Here is a 24,487-nt window from a genome sequence, read left to right as displayed (position 1 = left end):
TACGGTTAGGTTGAGGGTTAGGGTGAGGGTGAGGGTGAGGGTGAGGGTTAGGTTTAGGGTCAGGTTTAGGATTAAGGTGAGGTTTAGGGTAAGGGATAGCGTTAGGGTGAGGGTTAGGTTTAGGGTTACGGTGAAGGTTAGGGTTAGGTTTAGGTTTAGGGTGAGGGTTAGTGTTAGGATTAGGGTGAGGATGAGGGTTAGGTTGAGGGGCAGGGTTAGGGATAGGGTAAGGGTTAGGGTTAGGGTGAGGGTTAGGGTAAAGTTTAGGCTTAGAGTGAGGGTGAGGGTGAGGGTTAGGGAGAAGGTTAATGTTAGGGTTCGGGTGAGGTTTAGGGTGAGTTTGAGGGTTAGGGTTAGGTTGCGGGTTAGGGTTAGGGTGAGGGTTAGGATTTGATTTAGGGGTGGGTTGTGTTTGAGGGTGAGGGTTAGTTTTAGTCTTAGGATTAGGGTTAGGGTTAGGGTGAGCTTTAGTGTGTGGGTGAGGGTTAGGTTTAGGGTCAGGATTAGGTTTAGGCTTAGGGTTAAGTTTATGTTGAGGGTAATTGTTAGGGTGAGGTTTAGTGTGTGGATGAGTGTTAGGGTTATTGTTAGGGTTAGAGTGAGGGTTAGGGTGAGGGATAGAGTTAGGGTTAGCGTTAGGGTGAGTGTGAGGTATAGGGTGAGTTTTAAGGTTAGGGTGAGTGTTAGGGATAGTTTTAGGTTAGGGTGAGGGTGAGGGTGAGTGTTAGGTATAGGTTTAGGCTTAGAGTTAGGGTGAGGGTGAAGGTGAGGGTTAGGGTTAGAATTAGGGTTAGGGTTAGGGTTAGGATGAGGGTTAGGATTAGGGTTAGGATGAGGTTTAGGGTTAGGGTGAGGGTTAGCGATAAGGTTAGAGTTATTGTGAGGGTTAGGGTTAGGGTTACGATTTGAGTTAGGGTGAGTATGAGGGTGAGCTTTAGGGTTAGGATTAGGGTTAGGGTTAGTGATAGGCAGAGAGTGAGCATGAGGGTTAGGCTTAGGGTGAGGTTTAGGGTTAGGGTTGGGGTGAGGGTTAGGGTTAGGGTTAGGGAGAGGGTGAGGGTTAGGGTGAGGTTTAGAGTTTAGGTTAGCATTAGCGTGAGTGTGAGGTATACTTTGAGCTTTAAGGTTAGGGTGAGGGTTAGGATAAGTTTTAGGTTAGGGTGAGGGTGAGGGTGAGTGTTAGATTTAGGTTTAGGTTTAGAGTTAGGGTGAGGGTGAGGGTGAGGGTTAGGGTTAGAATTAGTGTTAGGGTTAGGTTTAGGAAGAGGGATAGGATTAGGGTTAGGATGAGGTTTAGGGTTAGGGTGAGGGTTAGGGATAGGTTTAGGGTTATTGTGAGGGTTAGGGTTAGGGTTACGGTTTGAGTTAGGGTGAGTATGAGGGTGAGATTTAGGGTTAGGATTAGGGTTATGGTTAGTGTTAGGCAGATGGTGAGTGTGAGGGTTAGGGTTAGGGTGAGGTTTAGGGTTAGGGTTAGAGTGAGGGTTAAGTTAGGGTTAGGGAGAGGGATAGGGTTAGGGTGAGGGATAGGGTGAGGGTTAGGGTCACAGGTAGGTTTAGGGTTAAGTTGAGGGTTAGGGTTAGTGTGAGGGTTAGGGTTAGAATTAGGGTGAGGGTAAGGGTTACTGTGAGGTTTAGGGTGAGGGAGACAGGGTTAGCTTTTGGTTTAGGGTGAGGTGAGGTTTCGGGTTTGCATTAGGGTTATGGTGAGGGTTATGGTGAGGGTTAGGGTTAGGGTTAGGGTGAGGGTGAGGGTGATTGTTAGGTTTAGGGTTATGTTGAGTGTTAGGTTTAGGGTGAGTGTTAGGGTTAGGGTTAGGATGAGGGTGAGGTTGAGGTTGAGGGTTAGGGTTACGGTGAGGGTGAGGGTGAGGGTTAGGGTTAGTTTTAGGGTGAGGGTGAGAGTGAGGTTTAGGTTTAGGTTTAGGGTTAGGGTTAGGGTAAGGGTTATGGTTAGGGTTAGGGTGAGGGTGAGGGTGATTGTTAGGGTTAGGGTGAGGGTGAGGGTGAAGTTTAGGGTTAGGGTTAGTGTTAGTTTGAGTGTTAGGATTAATGTGAGGTTTAGGGTGAGGGTGAGGGTAAGGTTTAGTTTGAGGGTTAGGGTGAGAGTTAGGGTTAGGGTGAGGTATAGAGGTAGGGTTAGGGTTAGGTTTAGGGTTAGGATTAGGTGAGGGTGAGGGTGAGGGTGAGGGTGAAGGTGAGGTTTAGAGTTAGGGTTAGGGCGAGGGTGAGGGTGAGGGTTAGTTTTAGGGTTATGGTGAGTGTTAGGTTTAGGTTGAGGTTTAGGGTTAGGGGTAGGTTTATAGTGAGGGTGAGGGTGAGTGTGAGGTTTAGGGTGAGTGTGAGGGTCAGGGTTAGGGTTAGGGTGAGAGTGAGGGTGAAGGTTAGGTTTAGGGTGAGGGTGAGGGTTAGGGTTAGGGTTAGGGTTAGGGTTAGGATTAGGTTTAGTGTTAGTTTGAGTATTAGGGTGAAGTTTTGGGTTAGGGTGACCGTTAGGTATAGGCTGAGTGTTAGGTTTAATGTTAGGGTGAGGGTTAGGGTTAGTGTGATGTTTAGGGTGAGGGTGAGGCTAAGGGTGAGGGTTCGAGTTCTCATGAGGGTTAGCGTTTGTGTGACGATTAGGGTTAGGGTGCGGGTTAGGGTGAGGTTGAAGGTTAGGGTGAGGATGAGGGGTAGGGTTAGGTTGAGGTTTAGGTTTAGGGTTAGTGTTAGGTGAGGGTTAGGCTTAGGGTTAGGGTTAAGGTAAGGGTAATGGTTAGGGTGAGGGTTAAGGTTAAATTTAGCATTAGGGATAGGGTGAGGGTTAGGGTGTGGGTAAGGGTCTGGGTAAGGTTTAGGTTGAGGGTGAGGGGTAGAGTTAGGGTTAGGAAGAAGGTCAGTGTTAGGGTTAGGGTTTAGGTTAGTTTGAGGGTTAGGGTGAAGGTGAGTTTGAGTTTGAGAGTTAGGGTGAGGGTGATGGTGACGGTAAGGTTTAGGGATAGCATAAGGTTTAGGGTTAGGGTGAGGGTTAGGGTTAGATTTAGGGTTAGGGTGAGGGTGAGGGTGAGGGTTAGGGTTAGGGTTAGGTTTAGGATTAGAGTTAGGTTTAGGGTAAGGGTTAGGGTTAGGGTGAGGTTTAGATTTAGGGTTAGTGTGAGGGTTAGGGTTAGGGTTAGGTTTAAGGTGAGGGTTAGTGTTAGCATTAGGGTGAGGATGAGGGTTAGGTTGAGGGGCAGGGTTAGAGATAGGGTAAGGGTTAGGGTTAGGGTAAGGGTTAGGGTGAGTGTGAGGGATAATTTTAGGGTGAGGGTTAGTGTGAGGTTTAGATTTAGGGTTATGGTAAGGGTTAGGTTTAGGGTGAGCGATAGTTTTACGTTTAGGAATAGGTTGAAGTTAATGCTGAGGGTTATGGTTAGGGTTAGTGTGAGGATAAGGGTTAGGGTGAGGATTAGGGTGAGGATGAGGGTTAGGGTTAGCATAAGGTTTAGTGTGAGAGTTAGGGTTAGGGTTACGTTTAGGGTAAGGGTTAGGGTTAGGGTAAGGATTAGGGTTCGGCTTAGGGTTAGGGTTAGGTTTAGGGTTAGGGTGATGTTTAGGCTTAAGGTTAGAGTTAGGTTGAGGGTTAGGGTGAGTGTGAGTTTGAGAGTGAGGGTTAGGGTGAGGTTGAGAGTGAGTGTGATGGTGACGGTGAGGGTTAGGGTTAGGTTTAGGTGAAGGGTGAGGGTAAGAGTTAGGGTTAGGATTAGGGTTATGGTAAGGGTTAGGATGAGGGTGAGGGAGAGGGTGCAGTTGAGGGTGAGGGTTTTGGATAGGTAAGCGTTAGGATTAGGTTTAGGGTGAGGATTAGGGTGACGTGAGAGTTAGGGTTAGGTTGAGTGTTAGGGTTAGGGTTAGGGTTAGGGTGAGGGTTAGGGTGAGAGGTATGGTTAGGGTTAGGATGAGGATTATGTTGAGGGTGCGGGATAGGGTTTTGGTGAGGGTAAGTGTTAGGGTTATGGTGAGAGTGAGGGTGAGGGTAAGGGTAAGGGTTAGGGTGAGGGTTAGGGTGAGGGTGAGGGTTAGGGTTAGCATTAGAGTTAGGGTTAGGGTAAGGTTGAGTGCTAGGATTAGAGTTAGGGTTAGGTTTAGGGTGCAGGTTAGGGTTAGGGTTACACTGAGAGTGAGGTTCAGAGTTAGGGATAGGATTAGGTTTAGGGTGAGGGTTAGGATTAGGGTGAGGGTAAAGGTTACTGTGAGGGTTAGGGTGAGGGTGACGTTTATGGTTAGCATTTGGGTTAGGGTGAGGGTTAGGATGAGCGATAGGGATAGGGTTAGGGTTAGGGTTAGGGTGAGAGTGAGGGTTAGGGTGAGGATGAGGGTGAGATTGAGGGTTAGGGTTATGGTTAGGGGGAGGGGGAGGGTGTGGATGAGGCTTAGGGTTAGGATTAGTGTTAGGGTTAGCTTTTGGCTGAGGATGAGCTTGAGGGTGAGGGTGAGTTTTAGGTTTAGGTTTAGGGTGAGGGTTAGGGTTAGTGTGAAGGTTAGGGTTACCGTTAGGGTGAGTGTTAGTGTGAGGTTTAGGGTTAGGGTTAGGTTTAGGTGAGGGTTAGTGGTAATGTTAATGTTAGGTTGAGGGTGAGGGTTAAGGTGACAGTGAGAGTTAGTGTTCGGTTTAGGTTAGGGTTAGTTATAGGGTGAGGCTTAGGTTGAGCGGTAGGGTTAGTGTTAGGATGAGGGTTAGGGTTAGTATGAGGGTTAGAGTTAGGGTTAGGCTTAGGGTGAGGGTAAGGATTAGGGTGAGGTTTAGGGTGAGGGTGAGGGTTAGGGTTAGCTTTCGGGTTAAGGTGAGGGTGAGGTTTAGGGTTTGCATTCGGGTTTGGTTGAGGGTTAGGGTGAGGTTTAGTTTTGGTTTAGGGTGAGTGTGAGGGTGAGAGTTAGGGTTAGGGTTATGGTGAGGGTTAAGATTAGGGTGAGGGTTTGGTTTAGGGTTAGGGGGAGAGTGAGGGTGAGGGTTAGGGTTCGGGTGATGGTGAGGGTGAGTGTGAGGCTTAGGGTTAGGTTTAGTGTGAGGGTGAGGTTTAGTGTGAGGGTTATTGTTAGGTTTAGCGTAAGGTTTATGGTGAGGTCTAATGTGAGATTGCGGGTTAGGGAGAGGGAATGGGTGTGGGAGAGCGTTTCAGTTAGGTAAGGGTTAGGATTAGGGTTAGGGTGAGGGTCAGGGATAGGATGAAGTTTATGTTTGGGGTGATGGTTAGGGTTAGTTTGAGGTTTAGGGTTAGGGTTAGGGTTAGGTTGAGGTTTAGGGTTCGGGTTTGCATTACAGTTAGGGTGAGGGTTAGGGTGTATTTGAGGGTTAGGGATAGGTTTAGGGTTAGTGTTAGGGTGAAGGTTAGTGTTAGGGTTAGGGTTAGGGTGAGGGTTAGGGTAAGGTGTAGGGTTAGGGTTAGGGTGAATATTAGGATTAGGGTGAGGGTTCGGGTAAGGGTAAGTGTTAGGGTTAGGGTGAGGTTAAGGATTAGGGTGAGGGTGAGGGTCAGTGTTAGGTTTGGGGTGATGGTGAGGGTGAGGGTTAGGGTAAGGTTTAGCCTTAGTTTGAGGGATAGGATGAGGGTTTTGTTTAGTGTTAGTGTTAGGGTTAGGCTGAGGTTTAGGTTTAGTCTGAGGGTTAGGGTGAGGGTGAGGGTGAGTGTATGGGTTTTGGTGAGGGTTAGGCGGAGGGTTAAATTTCGGGTTAGGGCTAGGGTGAGGGTTATGTTGAGGGTTAAAGTTAATGTTATGTTTAGGGAGAGGGTTAGGTTTAGGGTTATGGTGAGGGCGATGGTGAGGGTGAGGAATAGGGTGAGGATGAGTGTGAGGATGAGGGTTTCGGTTAGGTAAGTATTAGGGTTAGGGTTAGGGTGAGGATTAGGGTGAGGGCAAGGGTTAGGATGAAGTTTAGGGTTAGGGTGAGTATTAGGGTTAGGGTTAGGTATAGGGTGAGCCTTAGGGTGAGGGGTAGGTTTAGGGTTAGGGTGAGGGTTATGGTTAGTGTGAGGGTTAGGGTTAGAGTTAGGGTGAGAGTAAGGGTTAGGGTGAGCTTTAGGGTGAGGGTGACTGTTAGGGTTAGCTTTAGGTTTAGGGTGAGGGTGAGGATTTGGTTTTGCATTAGGGTTAGGTTGAGGGTTATGGAGAGGGTTAGGGTTAGGTTTAGCGTGAGGGTGAGGGTGATGGTTAGGGTTAGGATGAGTGTGAGGGTGAGGGTGAGGTTGAGGGTTAGGTTTTGGTGTAGGGTGAGGGTGAGGGTGAGGTTTAGGGTGAGGGTGAGGGTTGGACTTAATGTGAGGTTTAGGGTGAGGGTGAGGGTAAGGGTTAGGGTGAGGGTGAAGGTGAGGATTAGGGTTAGGGGTAGGGGTAGATGTAGGTTTAGTGTTAGGTTTAGGGTTAGTATTAAGCTTAGGGTTAGGATTAGGCTGAGGGTGAGGGTGAGGGTGAGGGTGAAGGTGAGGTTTAGAGTTAGGGTTAGGGTTAGGTTGAGCGCTAGGATGAGGGTTAGGGTTAGGGTGAGGCTGAGGTTGAGGATATGATTGAGACTCACCCTAGCTTTCATGGCTATGGTTAGGGTGAGGGTTAGGGGGACGGGTAGATTTAGTGTTAGATTTAATGTGAGGGTTAGGTATAGTGTGAGAGTTAGGGTTAGGGTTAGGGTTAGGGTGATGTTAAGTGTTAGAGTGAGGGTTAGGGTGAGAGTGAGGGTTAGGGTGATGTTTCAAGTGAAGGTGAAATTTAGGGAGAGTGAGAGGTTTTGGGTGACGGTGAAGGTTAGGGTGTGTGTGAGGGTGAGAGTTAGGGTGAGGGTAAGGATTAGGGTGATGTTTAGGGTGAGGGTGAGGTTTAGGGTGAGAGTTAGGGTTCAGGGTAGAGGAATAGTTAGGGTGTAGGTGAGGGTTAGGGTAAGGGTGAGGCTTAGGGTGACCGTGAGTGTTAGGGTTCAGGTGAGGATTCCGGTTAGGGTTAGGGTTTGGGTTGGGGTTAGCGTTAGGGCTAGGGTGAGTGTTAGGCTTAGGGTGAGGGTTTCGGCTTAGGGTTAGTGTTAGTGTGAGGATAAGTCTTAGGGTGAGTGTTAGGGTGAGACTAAGGGTTAGGGTTACCCTTAGGGTTAGGGTGAAGTTTAGGGTGGGGGTTAGCGTGAGGGTTAGGGTTAGGTTTAGGGTTGGGTGAGGGTTAGGGTGAGCGAAAGGTTTAGGGTGAGGGTTAGGTTGAGGTTGAAGGATAGGTTTTAGGTGAGGGTTAGGGTTAGGGAAACGGTTAGGATGAGGTTGAGGATTAGGGTTAGCATTAGTGTTAGGGTGAGGGTGAGGGTTAGGGTGAGGGTGAATGGTAGGCTGAGGGGTAGGGTTAGAGTTAGGGTGAGGGTGAGGGTTAGGGTTAGGGTTAGGGTGAGTGTTAGGGTGAGTGTTAGGGTTAGGTTTAGGGTAAGTTTGAGGGTAAGGTTTAGCATAAGGGTTAGGGTTAGGTTGCAGGTTAGGGTTAAGTTTAGGGTGAGGGTGGGGTTGAGGGTTAGGGTTAGTCTTATGGTTATGGTTAGGGTAAGGCTGATGGGGAAGGGGAGGTTGAGGGTGAGTGTTAGGGTTAAGTTTAGGGTTAAGGTGAGGGCTTGGGTGAGGGTGAGGGTTAGGCTGATGGTGAGGGTGAGGGTTTTGGTTAGGTAAAGGTTAGGGTTAGGGTGAAGATTAGGCTGAGGATGAGGATTAAGCTGAGGTTAGGTTCAGGGTGAGGGTTAGATTTAGGGTTAGGGTGAGGGTTAGGGTTAGGGAGATGTTTAGGGTGAGGTTGAGGGTTAGGGTGAGGGTGAGGGTGAAGGTTAGGGTTAGGGTTAGGTTTAGGGTGAGGTTGAGGGTTAGGATTAGAGTGAGGTTGAGGGTGAGTGTTAGGGTTAGGATTAGGTTTAGGGTTAGGATGAGGGCTAGGGTGGGGGCGAGGGTTAGGGTGAGGGTGAGGGTGAGGGTGCGGTTTCTGTTAGGAAAGGGTTAGGGTTAGGTTTAGGGTGAGGATTAGGCTGAGGGTGAGGTTGAAGGTGAGGTTTAGGGTTAAGGTGAGGGTTAGGGTTAGCATTAGACTGAGCGTTAGGGTTTGGGTGATGTTTAGGGTGATGTTTAGGGTGAGGGTGAGGGTGAAGGTGAGGGTTAAGTTGTAGGTGAGGTTTACGGTGAGGGGGAGGGTTAGGGTGATGGTGAGGGTTAGGTTTAGGGTTAGTGTGAGGAAAAGGCTTAGGGTTAAGGTTATGGTGAGAGTAAGGGTTAGGGTGAGGTTTAGGGTGAGGGTTAGGGTTAGGGTTAGGGTTAGGGCTAGGATGAGCGTTAGGTTGAGGGTTCGGTTTAGGGTTAGTGTGAGGGTTAGGGTTAAGGTTAATGTTAGGTTTAGGATTTGGTTAGGGTGAAGGTTAGTTTTAGGTTTAGGATAATGTTTAGGCTGATGGTAAGATTTAGGGTTAGTGTGAGGGTTATGTTTAGCGTTAGGGTTAGGGTGTGGGCTAGGGTAAGGGTGAGGGTTAGGTTGAGGGTTTAGTTTAGGTAAGGGTTAAGGTAAGGTTATGGTGAGGATTAGGGTGAGATTGAGGGTTAAGTTGAGGGTTAGGGTTAGGGTGAGCCTTAGGGTTACGATTAGGGTGAGGGTTCATGTTAGGGTGATGTTTAGGGTGAGGGTGAGGGTGAAGGTTCGGTGAGGGTTTAGGGTTAGCGTGAACTTTAGGGTTAGGTTTAGGGTTAGAGTTAGGGTGAGGGTGAGGGTTAGGGTGAGGGGTAGGGTTAGGGTTACGGTGAGGGTGAGGGTTAGGTTTAGTGTGAGAGTTACGGTTAGGGTTAGGGTTAGGGTGAGGGTTAGGTTGAGGGTTAGGGTTAGGTTAAGGGTGAGGATGAGGATGAAGGTGATGGTTAGGGCTACGTTTAGGATGAGGGTGAGGCTTAAGTTTAGGATGAGGGTGAGGATGAGGGTGAGGATGAGGGTTACGGTTAGGATTAAGTTTAGGGTGAGGGTGAGGCTTAGGTTTAGGATTAGGGTTAGAGTCAGGGTGAGGGTGAGGGTTAAGGATAGGGTGAGGGTTATGATTATGGTTAGGGTTAGGGTGACGGTTAGGGTTAGGGTTAGGTTTAGGATGAACGTTAGGCTGAGGATTAGGGTTAGGGTTAGTATGAGGTTAGGTTTAGGGTTGGGTTAGGGTGAGGGTGAGGGTTTACTTTAGGTAAGGGTTTGGGTAAGTTAGGATGATGTTGAGGGCTGAGGTGAGGTTTAGGGTTAGGGTGAGTGTTAGGGTTAGGTGAGGGTTATTATTAGGGTGATGTTTATGGTGAGGGTGAGGGTGAAGTTTCAGGTGAGGGGAGGGGTTAGGTTTAGGGTTAGCGTGAGGTTTATGGTTAGGGTTAGGGTTTGGGTGATGGTGAGGGTTAAGGTGAGTGTGAGGTTGATTGTGAGTGTGAGGTTTAAGGTTAGGGTGAGGGTTAGGGACAGTGTTAGGGTTAGGGTGAGGGTGAGTATTAGGGTGAGAGTGAGCATTCAGGTGAGGGGGAAGGGGAGGGGGAGGGTTATGGTTAGTGTTCGGGTTAGAGTTAAGGTGAGTGTGTGGGTGAGGGTTAGGTTTAGGATTAGGGTTAGGGTTAGGTTTAGGCTGAGGGTGAGTGTGAGGGTGAGGGTGAGGGTTAGGGTTAGGGTGAGGGTTAGGCTTAATGTTAGGGTTAGGGTTAGGGTGAGGGTTAGGGTTAGTGTGAGATTTAGGGTTAAGATTAGGGTCAGGGTTAGTATTAGGGTTAGTGTGAGGGTTAGGATGAGGGTGAGGTTTAGGGTTAGGGATAGGTTTAGGCTGAGGTTAGGGTGAGGGCTAGGGTTAGTGTGAGGGTTAAAATTAGGGTTAGGAATAGGGTGAGGGTTATGTTTAGGTTTAGGTTTATGGTTAGTGTGAGTCTTAGGCTGAGGTGTAGGGTTAGTGTTACGGTTAGGGAGAGGGTTCGGGTTAGTGTGAGGGTTAGGTTTAGGTTTAGGTGAAGGTGAGGGTAAGGGTTAGGGTGAGGGTTAGGGTGAGGATGAGGGTTAGGATTAGAGTTAGGGTTAGGATTAAGGTTAGGGTGAGGTTGAGGTTTAGTATTAGGGTGAGGGTTAGGGTTATTGTTAGGGTTAGGGTACAGGTAAGCTTGAGGGTTAGGGTTAGGGTAAGGTTAGGTTTAGGCTGAGGGTGAGGGTGAGGGTGAGGTTGATGGTTAGTGTTAGGGTGAGGGTGAGGGTGAGGGCTAGGGTGAGGGTGCAGGTTAGTGTGAGGGTGAGGGTGAGGGTTTCTTTTACATCAGGGTTAGGGTTAGGGTGAGGATTAGGGTGAGAGTGAGGGTGAGGATTTCGTTTACATCTGGGTTAGTGTTAAGCTGAGGTTAGGGTTAGAGTGAGGGTTAGGGTTAGAGTTAGGGTGTGGGTTAAGCTTAGGTTGATGTTTAGGGTGAGGCTGAGGGTTAGGGTGAGAGTTAGGGTGAAGCTTATGGTTAGTGTTAGGATTAGTGTTAGGGTGAGGGTGAGGTTTAGGGTTAGACTTAGGGTTATGGGGAGGGTTAAATTGAGGGCAGGGTTAGGGTTAGTGCTAGGGTTAGGGTTAGGATGCGAGTTAGGTTGAGGTTTAGGGGTAGGGTTAGAGTGAAGTTTAGAGTGAGGGTGAGAGGAAGGGGGAGAGTTTGGTTTAAGGTTAGAGTTAGGTTGAGGGTGAGGGTTAGGATTAGGGTTAGCACTAAGTTTGTGCTGAGGGTGAGTGTGAGGTTGAGGGTGAGGTTTAGGGTTAAGGTGAGGGTTAGGGTTAGTTTTAGGGTGAAGGTTAGGGTTAGGGTTAGGGTTAGGATGAGCATTAGGCTGAGGGTTACAGTTAGGGTTAATGTGAGGGTTAGGGTTAGGGTTTGATTAGGTTGAAGGTTAGTTTTAGCTTTAGATTTAGGATAAAGTTCAGACAGAGGGTTAGGGTTAGGATTTCTGTGAGGGTTAGGTTTAGTGTTAGGGTTAGGAAGTGGTCTAGGGTGAATGTGAGTTTTAGGGTGAGGGTGAGGGTTTAGTTTAGGTAAGGGTTAAGGTTAGGTTAGGGTGAGGATTAGGGTGAGGTTGAGGGTTAAGGTGAGGATTAGGGTTAGGGTGAGTGTTAGGATTACTGTGAGGGTTAGGGTTAGGGTTAGGGTGAGGGTGAGGGTAAGTGTGAGGGTGAGGTTTAGGGTGAGGGTGAAGGTTAGGATTAGAGTTATGGTTAGGATTAGAGTGATGGTAAGGATGAATGGTTAGTGTTAGGGTGAGGATTAGGGTTGGGTTGAGGGTGAGGGTGAGGGTTAGGGTTAGGGTTATGGTTATGTTTAGGCTGAGGGTGAGGGTGAGGGTGAGGTTGTTGTTTAGGATTATGGTTAGGGTGAAGGTGATGTTTAGGGTGAGGTTAGGGTTCGTATGAGGTTTAGGGTGAGGGTTTCGTTTACCTCAGGGTTAGGTTTAACCTGAGGTTAGGTTTAGGGTTAGGGTTAGGGTTAGTGTTAGGGTTAGGGTTAGGGTGAGGTTTAGGGTTAGGGTGATGTTTAGGGTGATGGTGAGGGTGAGGGTGAGGTTTAGGTTAAGGGTGAGGGTAAGGTTTAGGTTTGGGAACAGGGTTAGGGTTAGGGTTAGGCTGAAGGTGAGGGTGAGGGTGAGGGTGAGGGTGAGGGTGAGGGTGAGGGTGAGAGTTTGGGTTAGGGTTAGGGTTAGGGTTAAGTTGAGAGTTACGGGTACTGTGAGGGTAATGGTTAGGTTTAGGGTTAGGGTGAGGGGACGGGTTAGAGTGACGTTTAGTGTGAGTGTGAGGTTTAGGGTTAGGGTTGAGATTAGGGTGAGGGCTAGGGTGAGGGTGAGGCTTAGTATGAGGGTTAGGGTGAGGGTTTCTTTTAGCCAAGATTTAGTGTTATGGTGAGCATTAACGTGAGGGTGAGGGTTAGGTTGAGGTATAGGGTTAGGGTGAGGGTTAGAGCAAGGGTTAGGGTGAGGGTTAGGGTTTGGGTGATGTTTAGCGTGAGGGTGTGGGTTAGAGCGAGGATGAGGGTTCGGGTGAGGGTAAGGGTTCGAGTGAGGGTGAGAGTTAGGGTGTGGGTGAGCATGAGTGTTAGGTTGAGTGTTAGCATTAGGTTTAGGGTTAGTGTGAGGGTGAGGGTAAGGGCTAGGGTTAGGATTAGGTTGACGGTTAAGATTAGGGTTAGGGTTAGTATGAGGGTTAGGGTGAAGGGTAGGGTTAGGGTTAGGGTGAGGGTTAGGGTGAGGGTGAGAGTGAGGGTTTAGTTTAGATAAGGGTTAAGGAAAGGTTAGGTTGAGGATTAGGGTGAGGTTGAGGGTTAAGGTGAGGGTTAGGATTAGGTTGAGTGTTAGGCTTACTGTGAGGTTTAGGGTTAGCACTCAGGGTGAGGTTGAGGGTAAGGTTTAGGGTGAGGGTTATGGTGAGGGTGAGGGTTAGGATTAGAGTTATGGTTAGGATTAGGGTGAGGGTTAGTGTTAGGGTGAGGGTTAGGTTTGGGGTGAGGGTGAGGGTTAGGGTTAGGGTTGGGGTGAGAGTGAGAGTGAGGGATAGGGTTAGGCTTAGGGTTAGGTTTAGGCTGAGGTTTAGGCTGAGGGTGAGGTTGAGGGTTACAGTTAGGGATAGGGTGAGTGTGAGGGTGAGGGTTAGTGTGAGGGTGAGGGTGAGCGTTTCGTTTACGTCAGGGTTAGGGTTAAGATGAGGTTAAGGTTAGGGTAAGGTTTAGCATTAGGGTTAGGGTGAGGTTTATTGTTAGGGTGATGTTTAGGGTGAGGGTGAAAGTTAGGGTGAGGGTGAGGGTAAGGGTAAGTTTGTTAGATTTGGGAATAGGTTCAGGGTTAGGGTTAGGCTAAAGGTTAGAGTGAGGGTGAGGGTGAGGCTGAGGTTTAGGTTTAGGATTAGTGTTAGGCTTAGGGTTAGGGTGAGGGTAAGGGTTAGAGTGAGGTTTAGGGTGAAGGTGAGGGTTAGGGTTAAGGTTAGGATTAGGGTGAGGGTTAGAGTGAGGGTGAGGGTTAGTGTGAGTTTCAGATTGAGAGTTTCTTTTAGCCAAGGGTTAGGGTTATGTTGAGGAATAGGGTGAGGTTGAGGATTAGGTTTTGGATTAGGGTTAGGGTGAGGGTTAGGGCTAGGGATAGGATGAGTGTTAGGGTTTGGGTGATGTTTAAAGTCAAGGTGAGGTTTAAGGTGAGGGTGAGGTTTAGGGTTTGTGTGAGGATTAGGGTTAGATTGAGTGTTAGTGTTAGGTTTACGTTTAGTGTGAGGTTGAGGGTTAGGGGTAACTTTAGGGTTAGGTTGAGGGTTTGGATTAGGGTTAGGGTTAGTGTGAGGTTTAGGGTGAAGGGTAGGGTTATGGTTAGGGTGAGGGTTAGGGTGAGGGTGTGGGTGAAGGTTAGGCGTAGGTGTAGGGTTAGGATGAGTTTAAGGGTTAGGTTTAGGTTGAGGAATAGTGTTAGGGTTAGGGTTATGGTGAGTGTTAGGGTGTGGGTTAGGGTTCCGGTGGGGGTGAGGGTTAGGGTGTTGGTGAGGGTTAGGTTTAGGGTTAGGATTAGGGTTAGAGTGAGTTTTATGGTGAGGGTAAGGGTTAGGGTGAGGTTTAGTGTGAGGGTTAGGGTGAGGGTTAGGGTGATGGTGAGGTATAGGTTTTGGGTTAGGGTTAGTGTGAGGGTTAGGGATAGGTTTAGGGATAGGGTGAGAGTGAGGGTTAGGGTTAGGGTTAGGTTTAGAGTTAGGTTGAGGGTGACGGTTAGGGTTAGTATTAGAGTTAGCCTGAGGGTGAGGGTGAGGGTTAGGGTTAGGGTGAGTTTTATGGTTAGGTTTATGGTGAGTTTGGGTTAGGGTGAGGGTTAGGGTTAGGGTTAGGGTTAGGATGAGATTAGTCTGAGGGTTAGGGTTAGGGTTAGGTTGAGGGTTAGGGTTAACCTGATATTTATTGTGAGAGTATCGTTTAGGGTGAGGGTGAGTATTCGGGTGAGCGTGATGGTTAGGATGAGGGTGAATGTTAGGGTTACAGTTAAGGTTAGGGAGAGGGGTAGTGTGAGCATTAGGGTTAGGATTAGGGTTAGGATTAGGGTTAGAGTGAGGATGAGGGTGAGGGTTAGGGTGTGGGTAAGTGTTATGGTTATGGTTACGGTTAGGGCTATGGTGAGGGTTAGTGTGAGGGTGAGGGTTTCGTTTACCTTAGGGTTAGGGTTATTGTGAGGATTAGGTTAAGGGTGAGGCTTAATCTGAGGTTATGGTTAGGGTGTGGGTTATGGTTAGGGTGATGTTTATGGTGAGGGTGAGTGTTCAGTGAGGGTGAGGGTGAGGGTGAGGGTTAGTGTTAGAGTTTGGTTTAGGTTGAGGGTGATTGTGAGGGTTAGGAATAGGAATAGGGTTAGGGTTATGGTTAGGGTGAGGGTTATGGTTAGTGTGAGAGATATGATTAGGTTTAGGGTTAGGGTTACTGTGAGGGTAAGGGTTAGGGTGAGGGTTAAGGTGAAGCTGAGGGTTAGGGTTCGGGTTTGGGTTAGGGTGAGGGCTAGGGTGAGGGTGAGGGTTAGTGTGAGGGTTAGGGTGAGGGTTTCTTTTAGGTCAGGGTTAGGTTTATGGTGAGGATTAGCGTGAGAGTGAGGGTTAGGGTTAGGGTTAGCATGAGGGTGAGGGTTTAGGTGATGTTTAGGGTGAGGGTGAGGATTAAGGTGAGGGTGAAGGTTAGGATGTGGTTGAGGATTAGGGTTAGGGTTTGGGTTAGGGTAATGGTGAGGGTAAGGTATATGGTGAGGTTTATTGTGAGGATGAGTTTTAGGTTGAGTGTTAGGGTTAGAGTGAGGTTTAGGGTGAGCGTTAGGGTTTGGTTTAGGGTTAGGGTGAGGGTGTGGTATAGGGTGAGTGTTCGTGTTAGGGTGAGGGATAGGGAAATGGTTAGGGTGAGGTTGAGGGTTAGGCTTAGGGTTAGGGTGAGGTTGAGGGTTAGGATTAGGGTAAGGATTAGGTTTTGGCTGAGTTTGTGGGTGACTGTAAAGGTGAGGGTTAGGTTTAGGGTGAGGGTTAGTGCTAGGGTTAGGGTTAAGGTAAGGGTGAGGGTTAGGGTTAGGGTGAGGGTGTGGGTAAATGTTAGAGTGAGGGTTATGGCGAGAGTGAGGGTTAGGGTAAGTTTCAGGGTAAGGGTTAGGATGAGGGTAAGGGTTAGGTTGAGGGTTAAGGTGAGGGTGAGGGTTAGCATTAGTGTTAGGGTGAGGGTTAGGGTGAGGGTTACGGTTAAGTGTAGGGATAGGGTGAGGATTAGGGTTAGGGTTAGGTTTAGGGTGAGGTTTAGGATGAGGGGTAGGGTTAGTGAAAGAGTGATAGTTAGGGTTAGTTTGAAGATTAGGGATAGAGTGAGGTTAATTTTACTGTGAAGTTTAGGTTTAGGTTAGGGTTTAGATAAGTGTTAGGGTTATGTTGAGAGTGAGGGTGATGGTGAGGGCTAGGTTTAGTGTTAGTGTGAGTGTTATTGTTAGGGTCGGGGTTAGGTTTAGGGTGAGGGTTAGGGTTAAAGTAAGGGTTAGAGTGAGGGTTAGGGTTAGGGTGAGGGTCAAGGTGAGGGTTTGGATTAGGTTGAGGGTTAGGTTTAGGGTGAGGGTTAGGGTTAGGGTGAGCTTTAGGGTGATGGTGAGGGTTAGGGTGAGGGTGAGGGTTAGGTTTAGAGTTAGGGTTAGACTGAGTGTTAGGATTAGGGATAGGGTTAGGGTGAGAGTTAGGGTGAGGTGTCGGGATACGGTTCGGCTGAGGGTTAGGGTTAGTGTGAAGGTTAGGGGTAGGGTTAGGGTTAGTGTTAGGATAATGTTTAGGGTGAGGGTTAGTTTGAAGGTGAGGGTTAGAGTGAGTGTTAGGGTTAGGTTCAGTGTGAGGTTTAGGGTTAAGGTGATGTTTAGGGTGATGTTGAGGGTTAGTGTGAGGGTGAAGGTGAGGGTGAGGCTGAGGATGAGGGTTAGGGTGAGGGTGAGTCTAGTTTAGGATTAGGGTTAGAGTTAGGGTTAGGCTGAGGGTGAGGGGGAAAGTGAGGGTGAGGGTTAGGGTTAGGGCTAGGGTGAGGTTTAGGGTTAGTGTGAGGGTTAGTGTGATGGTGAGGGTCAGCCTGAAGGTGAGGGTTAGAATGACGGTGAGGGTAAGGTTGAGGGTTACGGTTAGGATTAGGGTTAGGGTGAGTTTTAGGGTTAGGGCTAGGGTTAGATTTATTGTTAGGGTTAAGGTTAGGATGAGGGTGAGGGTTATTGTTAGGGTTAGGGTTAGGTTTAGGGTGAGGGTGGGGTTGAGGGTTAGGGTTAGTCTTAGGGTTATGGTTAGGGTAAGGCTGATGGGGAAGGGGAGGTTGTGTGTGAGTGTTAAGGTTAAGTTTAGGGTTAAGGTGAGGGTGAGGGTTAGGCTGAGGGTGAGGGTGAGGGTTTTGGTTAGGTAAAGTTTAGGGTTAGGGTGAGGATTAGGCTGAGGATGAGGATTAAGCTGAGGTTAGGTTCAGGGTGAGGGTTAGTGTTAGGGTTAGGTTGAGGGTTAGGGTTAGGGAGATGTTTAGGGTGAGGTTGAGGGTTAGGGTGAGGGTGAGGGTGAGGGTTAGGGTTAGGGTTAGGTTTAGGGTGAGGGTGAGGGTTAGGATTAGAGTGAGGGTGAGGGTGGGGGTTAGGGTTAGGATTAGGTTTAGTGTTAGGGTGAGGGCTAGGGTGAGGGCGAGGTTTAGGGTGAGGGTTAGGGTGAGTGTGCGGTTTTCTGTTAGGAAAGGGTTAGGGTTAGGTTTAGGGTGAGGATTAGGCTGAGGGTGAGGTTGAAGGTGAGATTTAGGGTTAAGGTGAGGGTTAGGGTTAGCATTAGGCTGAGCGTTAGGGTTTGGGTGATGTTTAGGGTGATGTTTAGGGTGAGGGTGAGGGTGAAGGTGAGGGTTAGGGTGTAGGTGAGGGTTAGGGTGAGGTTGAGGGTTAGGGTGATGGTGAGGTTAGGTTTAGGGTTAGTGTGAGGAAAAAGCTTAGGGTGAGGATTAGGATGAGAGTAAGTGTTAGGGTTATGTTTAGAGTTTGGGTTAGGGTGAGGTACAGGGTTAGAGTTCGGGTTAGGGTTCAGTTGAGTGTGAGGGTTAGAGTTAGGGTTAGGGTGAGGGTTAGGGTTGGGGTGAAGGTTAGGCTTACGGTTAGGGTGAGGGTGACGGTGAGGTTCAGGTGACGGTTAGGGTGTGGGTTAGGGTTAAGGTTATCGTGAGAGTAAGGGTTAGGGTGTGGTTTAGGTTGAGGGTTAGGGTTAGGGTTAGGGTTAGGATTAGGTTTAGGGTGAGAGTTAGGGTGAGGTGTCGGGATACGGTTAGGCTGAGGGTTAGGGTTAGTGTGAAGGTTAGGGGTAGGGGTAGGGTTAGTGTTAGGATAATGTTGAGGGTGAGGTTAAGTTTGAGGGTGAGGGGTAGAGTGAGCGTTAGGGTTAGGTTCAGTGTGAGGTTTAGGGTTAAGGTGATGTTTAGGGTGATGTTGAGGGTTAGTGTGAGGGTGATGGTGATGGTGAGGCTGAGGGTGAGGTTAGGGTGAAGGTGAGTTTAGTTTAGGTTTAGGGTTAGAGTTAGGGTTAGGCTGAGGGTGAGGGTGAGGGTTACGGTTAGGGCTAGGGTGAGGGTTAGGGTTAGTGTGTGGGTTAGTGTGATGGTGAGGGTCAGCGTTAAGGTGAGGGTTAGAATGACGGTGAGGGTGAGGTTGAGGTTTAGGGTTAAGATTAGGGTTAGGGTGAGTTTTAGGGTTAGGGCTAGGGTTAGAGCTATTGTTAGGGTTAAGGTTAGGATGAGGGTGAGGGTTATTGTTAGGGTTAGGGTGAGGGTTAGGTGAGGGTGGGGTTGAGGGTAAGGGTTAGTCTTAGGGTTATGGTTATGGTAAGGCTGATGGGGAAGGGGGGGTTGAGGGTGAGTGTTAGGTTTAAGTTTAGGGTTAAGGTGAGGACTTGAGTGAGAGTTAGGCTGAGGGTGAGGGTGAGGGTTTTGGTTAAGTAAACGTTAGGGTTAGGGTGAGGATTAAGGTGAGGATGAGGATTAAGCTGCGGTTAGCTTCAGGGAGAGGGTTAGTTTTAGGTTTAGGGTGAGGGTTAGGGTTAGGGAGATATTTAGGGTGAGGTTGAGGGTTAGGGTGAGGGTGAGGGTGAGGGTGAGGGTGAGGGTTAGGGTTAGGGTTAGGGTGAGTGTGAGGTTTAGGATTAGGAATAGGATTAGGTTTAGTGTTAAACTGAGTGTGAGGGTCAGGGTGAGGGTCAAGGTTATGGTCAAGTTTAGGGTTAGGTTTAGAGTGCGGGTTAAGGTTAGTGTGAGGTTTATGTTTAGAGTTAGGGTGAGGGTGAGGGTTAGGATGAGGGTAAGCCTTAGGTTGAGTGTGAGGTTTTGGAATTCGGCTTTGTGTTAGGGTTAGTGTGAGGGGTAGGGTTCGGATGAGGGTGAGGGTTATGTTGAGAGTGAGTGTTAGTGTGAGGGTGAGTGTTCGGGTGAAGGTGAGGTTTAGGGTGTGGTTGAGGGTTTGGGTTAGGATGAGAGTCAGGGTGAGGTGTCGGGATAGGGTTAGGGTGAGTGTTAGGGTTAGTGTGAATGTTAGCGTTAGGGTTAGGGTTAGGATAAGGGTTAGTGTGAGGGTTAGGGTTAGTGTGATGTTTAGGGTGAGGTTGAGGGTTAGTGTGAGGGTGACCGTGAGGGTTAAGGTGAGGGTGAGGCTGAGTGGGAGAAGGACGGTGAGGGTTAGGTTTAGGGTTAGGTTTTGGGTGAGGGTAAGTGTTTGGGTTGCTATTAGGGTTATGGTAAAGCTTAGGTTGATTGTGAGGGTGAGGGTGAGGGTGTGGGTGAGGGTCTCGGTTACGTAAGTGTTAGGGTTACGTTTAGGTTAATACTGAGGGTTAGGGTTAGCGTTAGTGTTAGGGTGAAGGTTAGGATGGGGGTTAGGGTGAGGGTCAGGGTTCGGGTTAGGGTTGGGTGAGGGTAAGGGTGAGCGTAAGGGTTAGGGTGAGGGTTAGGTTGTGGGTGAGGGATAGGTTTATCGTGAAGGTAAGGGTTAGGGTTAGGTTGAGAGTGAGGGTGAGGGTAAGGGTAAGGGTTAGGGTCAGAATTAGGGTGAGTGTGAGGGTTAGGGTTAGCATTAGGGTTAGGTGTAGGATTAGGTTGAGTGTTAGGGTTAGGGTTAGGGTTAGGGTTAGGGCTAAGGTGCAGGTTAGGGTTACAGTTAGAGTGAGGGTGAGGGTCAGGGTTAGGGTTAGGATTAGGTTTAGGATTAGGGTGAGGCTGAGGCTGAGGCTGAGGGTGAAGGTGAGGGTGAGGGTGAGGATTAAGTTTAGGGTTAGGTTTAGGGTGAGGACTAATGTGAGGGTGATGTTTTTGTTTAGGAAAAGTTTAGGGTTAGTTTTAGGGTGAGGATTAGGGTGAGGGTGAGGTTTAAGGTGAGGGTTAGGGTTAGGGTCAGTGTTAGGGTTAGGGTTAGGGTGAGGGTTAGGGTTAGGTTGATGTTTAGGGTGACGGTGAAGGTGAGACTGAGGGTTCAGGTGAGGGTTAGGGTTAGGGTGAGGGTTAGAGTTAGGGTTAGGTTTAGGTTTAGGGTGAGGGTAAGGGTCATGATGACAGGGTGAGGGTGAGGGTTAGGGTTAGGTTTAGGGTTAGGGTGAGGGTTGGGGTGAGGGTTAGTGTTAGGGTTAGGGTGAGGGTTAGGGTGACGCTTAGGGTGAAGGTTAGGGTTAGGGTTAGGGTTTGGGGTAGGGTAAGGTTTAGGGGGAGGGGAAGGGGTAGGGTGAGGGTTAAGGAGAGGGTGAGGGATAGGGTTATGGTGAGGGGAAGGGTTAATCTAAAGGTTAGGTTGAGAGTGAGCATTTGTGTTAGCATCAAGGTTGTGTGAAGGTTAGGCTTAGGGTTAGGCTGAGGGGTAGTTTTAGGGTTATTATGTGGTTTAGGGTTAGGGTTAGGGTGAGGGTAAGGGTTAGGATGACAGCTAGGGTGAGGGTCAGGGTTAGGGTTAGGTTTAGGGTTAGGGTGAGGGTTAGAGTGAGGGTTAGGGTTAGAGTTAGTGTGAGGGTTAGGGTGAAGGTTAGGGTTAGGGTTAGGGTTTGGGGTAGGGTGAGGTTTAGGGGGAGGGGAAGGGGTAGGGTGAGGGTTAAGGAGAGGGTGAGGGAAAGGGTTATGTTGAAGGTAAGGGTTAATCTAAGGGTTAGGTTGGGAGTGAGCATTTGTGTTAGCATCATGGTTGGGTTGAGGGTTAGGGTTAGGGTTAGTTTGAGGAGTAGTTTTAGGCTTAGGGTGAGGGTTAGGGTTAGGGTTAAGGTGAGGTTAAGAGTTTGGTTGAGGGTGAGGGTGAGGGTTAGGCTTAGCCTTAGAGTGAGGGTGAATGTTAGGGTTAGGGATAGGGTGAGTGTGAGTGTGAGGATTAGGTGTAGGATTAGGGTTAGGTTTAGGGTTAGGCTGAGGTTTAGCCTGATGGGTAGGGTTACAGTTAGGGTGAGGGTTAGGTTTAGTGGGAGTGTTAGGGTTAGGTTTAGGGTTTGGGTTAGGGTGAGGGTTCAGGTGAGGTTTCGGGTTAAGTAGTGGGTGAGGGTTAGGGTTAGTGTGAGGACTAGCTTTAGGGTTAGTGTTACTGTTATGGTTAGGATTAGAGTGAGGGTAAGGGTTATGGTTAGTTTTATGGTTAGGGTGAGGGTTCGGGTTAGTGTGAGAGTTAGGTTTAGGGTTAGGTGAAGGATCAGGTAAGGGTTAGGGTGAGGGTTAGGGTCAGGGTGAGTATTATGATTAGGTTAAGGACTAGGGTTAGGCTGAGGGTGAGGGTGAAGTTGAGGTTTATGATTAGGTTTACGGTGAGGGTTAGGTTTAGGGTGATGTTTAGGGTGAGGGTGAGGGTTAGGGTGAGGGTGAGGGTTCGGGTGAGGGTGAGGATTAGGGTGTGGATGAGGGTTAGCCTGAGGGTGAGGGTTACAGTTAGGTTTAGGGTGTGTGTTAGTGTTAGGGTTTGGATTAGGGTGAGGTTTAGGGTGAGGGGTACGGTCAGGGTTGGGGTGAGGTTTAGGGTTAATGTGAGGTTTAGGGTTAGGTTTAGGGTAAGTGTGAGGATAAGGGTTAGTGTGAGGGGTAGGGTTATTGTTAGGTTTAGGGTGAGGGTGAGGGTGAGTGTTATGGTTAGGTTTAGGGTGAGGGTAAGGGTTAGGTTAAGGCTTAGGGTTGGGGATAGGGTAAGGTTGAGTGTGAGGGTGATGTTTAGAGGTAGTTTTAGGGTAGAGGTGGGGGTTCGGTTTAGGATTAGGGTTAGGGTTAGGGGTAGGGTGAGGGTTCGGTTTAGGATTATGGTTAGGGTTAGCCTTAAGGTGAGGGTGAGGTTGAGGGTTAGGGAGAGGATTAGGGTTAGGTTTACAGTTAGGGTGAGAGTGAGGATTAGGTTGAGGTGAGGGTTCGTGTTTGGGTGAGGGTTAGGGTGATGCTGAGGGTTAGGGTGAGGGTGAGGTTTAGGTTTAGTGTTAGCTTTAGGGTGAGGGTTAGTATCAGGGTTAGGATTAGGGTGAGGGTTAAGGTGAGGGTTAGGGTTAGGTTTAGGGTTAGTGTGAGGGTGAGAGGTACAGTTAGGTTTCGATTTAGGGTGATGGTGAGGGTGAGGGTGAGGGTGAGGTTGAGGGTTAGGTTTTGGGTGAGGGTTAGGGTTAATATTAGAGTTAGGTTTAGGGTGAGGGATAGGGTTAGGGTTAGGGTTAGGATGAGGGTTAGGCTGTGGGGTAGGGTTAGGGTCAGGGTCAGGGTTAGGGTTAGTGTGAGTTTTAGGTTTAAGATTAGGGTCAGGGTTAGGATTAGGGTAGGGGTGTGGGCTAGAGTGAGGGTGAGGGGTAGGGTGAGGGGTAGGGTTAAGGTTAGGGTGAGGGTGAGGGTTAGGTTTAGTGTGAGGGTTAGGGTTAGTATGAGTTTGAGGGTGAGGTTGAGGGTAGGGTGAGGGTGAGGGTTAGGGTTAGGGTTAGGGTTAGGTTGACGGTGAGCGTTACGGTTAGGTTGAGGGTTAGGGTGAGGGTAGGGTTAAGGTAAGGGTGAGGGTGAGGCTTAGGTTTAGTGTGAGTGTTAGGGTTAGTGTAAGGTTAAGGGTTAGGGTGAGGTTTAAGGTAAAAGTGAGGCTTAGGGTTAGCGTGAGTTTGAGGGTGAGGGTGAGGTTTAGGGTTAGATTGAGGGTTAGGGTTAGGGTTAAGGTGAGGGTGAGCCGTAGCGTGAGAGTGAGGGTTCGGGTGAGGGTTTGGGTGAAGGGGGAGGTTTATGGTTAGGGTTCGGGTTAGAGTTAGGGTGAGGCTGTGGGTGAGGGTTAGGTTTAGGATTAGGGTTACTGTTAGGGTTAGGGTGAGGGTGAGGGTAAGGGTAAGGGTTAGTGGTATGGTTAGGGTGAGGGTTCAGGTTAGTGTGAGGGTTAGGGTTAGGGTTAGGTGAAGGTGGGAGTAAGGGTTAGGGTGAGGGTTAGGTTGAGGGTGAGGGTTAGGATTAGAGTTAGGGTTAGGATTAGGTTTAGGATGAGGGTGAGGTTGAGGTTCAGTGTTAGGGTGAGGGTTAGGGTTATTGTTGTGGTTAGGTTGCAGGTGAGGGTGAGGGTGAGGGTGTGGGTTAGGGTTAGGATTAGGGTAGGGTTAGGTTTGGCTGAGGGTGAGGGTGAGAGTGAGGGTGAGGGTTAAGTTTAGGGTTAGGTTTAGGGTGAGGGCTAGGGTGAGGGTGATATTTTTTGTTAGGAAATGTTCATTGTTAGGTTTAGGGTGGGGATTTGTGTGAGGGTGAGCTTAAAGGTGAGGGTTAGGGTTAGGGTGAGGGTTATGGTTAGGGTAGGGTAAGGGTTAGGGATAGGTTTATGGTTAGGGTTAGCATTAGGTTTAACATTAGGGTTAGAGTGAGGGTGAGGTTGAGGGTTAGGTTTAGGATTAGGTTTAGGGTTAGGGTGAGGCTGAGGTTGAGGATGAGTTTGAGGGTGAGGCTGAGGGTTAGGGTTAGGCTTAAGGTGAGGGCTAGGGTGAGGTTGAGGGTTAGTGTGAGGGTGCAGTTTTCAGTTAGGAAAGGGTTAGTGTTAGGGTTAGCTTTAGGGTGACGATTAGGCTGAGGGTGAGGTTGAAGGTGAGGGTTAGGGTTAAGGTGAGGGTTAGGGTTAGGGTTAGGGTTAGGGTTAGGGTTTGGGTGATGTTTAGGGTGAGGGTGAGGGTTGGGGTTAGGGTAATGTTTAGGGTTAGGGTTAGGTTGGGGGTCAGGTTTAGGGTTAGGATGAGGGTTAGGGTGAGGATTATGGCTAGAGTTAATGTGAGGGTTAGGTTTAGTGTGACGCTTAGGGTTAGGGTGAGGGTAAGCGTTAGGGTGAGGGTTAGGATCAGGTTGTAGGATAGGGTTAGTGTTAGGTTTAGGGTGAGCATTTGGATGAGGGTTAGGTGTAGGGTAAGGGTGTGGGTTAGTGGTAGGGTTGAGTTCAGTGTTAGCGTTAGGGTGAGGTGTAGGGTTAGGGTTAGGGTTAATGTGAGGATAAGGGACATATTGAGGGTTAGGGTGAGGGATAGGGTTAGTGTAAGGTTTAGGGTGAGTGTTTGTGTGAGGGTTAGGTTTAGTTTTAGGGTTACGTGAGGGTTAGGATGAGGGTAAGGTTTAGGGTGAGGTTTAGGGTGAGGTTGAGTATTAGGGTTAGCATTAGTGTTAGAGTGAGGGTTAGGGTTAGGTATAGCATTAGGCTTAGGATTAGGGTTAGGGTGAGGTTTAGGATTAGGGTTAAAGTGAGGGAGAGGTTTAGGGTTAGCATTAGGTTTACGGTTAGGTTTAGAGTGAGGGTGAGAGTGAGGAATAGGGTTAGGATTAGGTTTAGGTTTAGGGTGAAGCTGAGGTTGAGGGTGAGGGTGAGGGTTAGGGCTAGGCTTAGGGTGAGGGCTAGGGTGAGGGCTAGGTTGAGGGCGAGGGTTAGGGTGAGAGTTAGGGTTTGGGTGAATGTTAGGATTACGGTTAGGTTGAGGGTGAGGGTGATGGTGAAGTTGAGGGTTAGGTTTTGGGTTAGGGTTAAGGTTATGGTAAGGGTAAGGGTTAGGGTGAGGTTTAGTGTGAGGGTTATGGTTAGGGTGAGGATTATGGTGATGTTGAGTGTTAAGGTGACAGAGAGGGTTAGGGTGAGGTTTAGGTTGAGTGTTAGCATTAGTGTGAGGGTTAGGGTCAGGGTTAGGATTATGGAAAGGGTTAAAGTGAGGGTTAGTTTTCGGGTTAGTTTTAGGGTTAGTATGAGGATTACGGTTAGTGTTAGGTATAGAGTGAAGGTAAGGTTTAAGGTGAGGGTTAGGCTGAAATGGTAGGTTTAGGGTAAGGGTGAGGGAGAGGGTGAGGGTAAGGATTAGGGTAAGGGTTAGGGTGAGGGTGAGGCTTAGTGTTAGCATTAGTGTTAGGGTTAGGGTTAGAGTGAGTGTGAGGTTTAGGGTTAGGGTTAGGGTGAGGGTGAGGGTGAGGGTGAGGGTGAGGGTAAGGTTTAGGTTTAGGTTTAGGGTTATGGTTAGGATTAGTGTAAGGTTGAGGGCTAGTGTGAGGGTGAGTGTTACGGTTTGGGT

The sequence above is a fragment of the Dipodomys merriami genome, unplaced genomic scaffold, assembly GCF_024711535.1.
Source record: "Dipodomys merriami isolate MVZ:Mamm:240054 unplaced genomic scaffold, mDipMer1.0.p SCAF_161, whole genome shotgun sequence".
NCBI lineage: Eukaryota > Metazoa > Chordata > Mammalia > Rodentia > Heteromyidae > Dipodomys > Dipodomys merriami.
The sequence above is the reverse complement of the archived record's forward strand: the minus strand, read 5'-3'. Positions refer to the sequence as shown.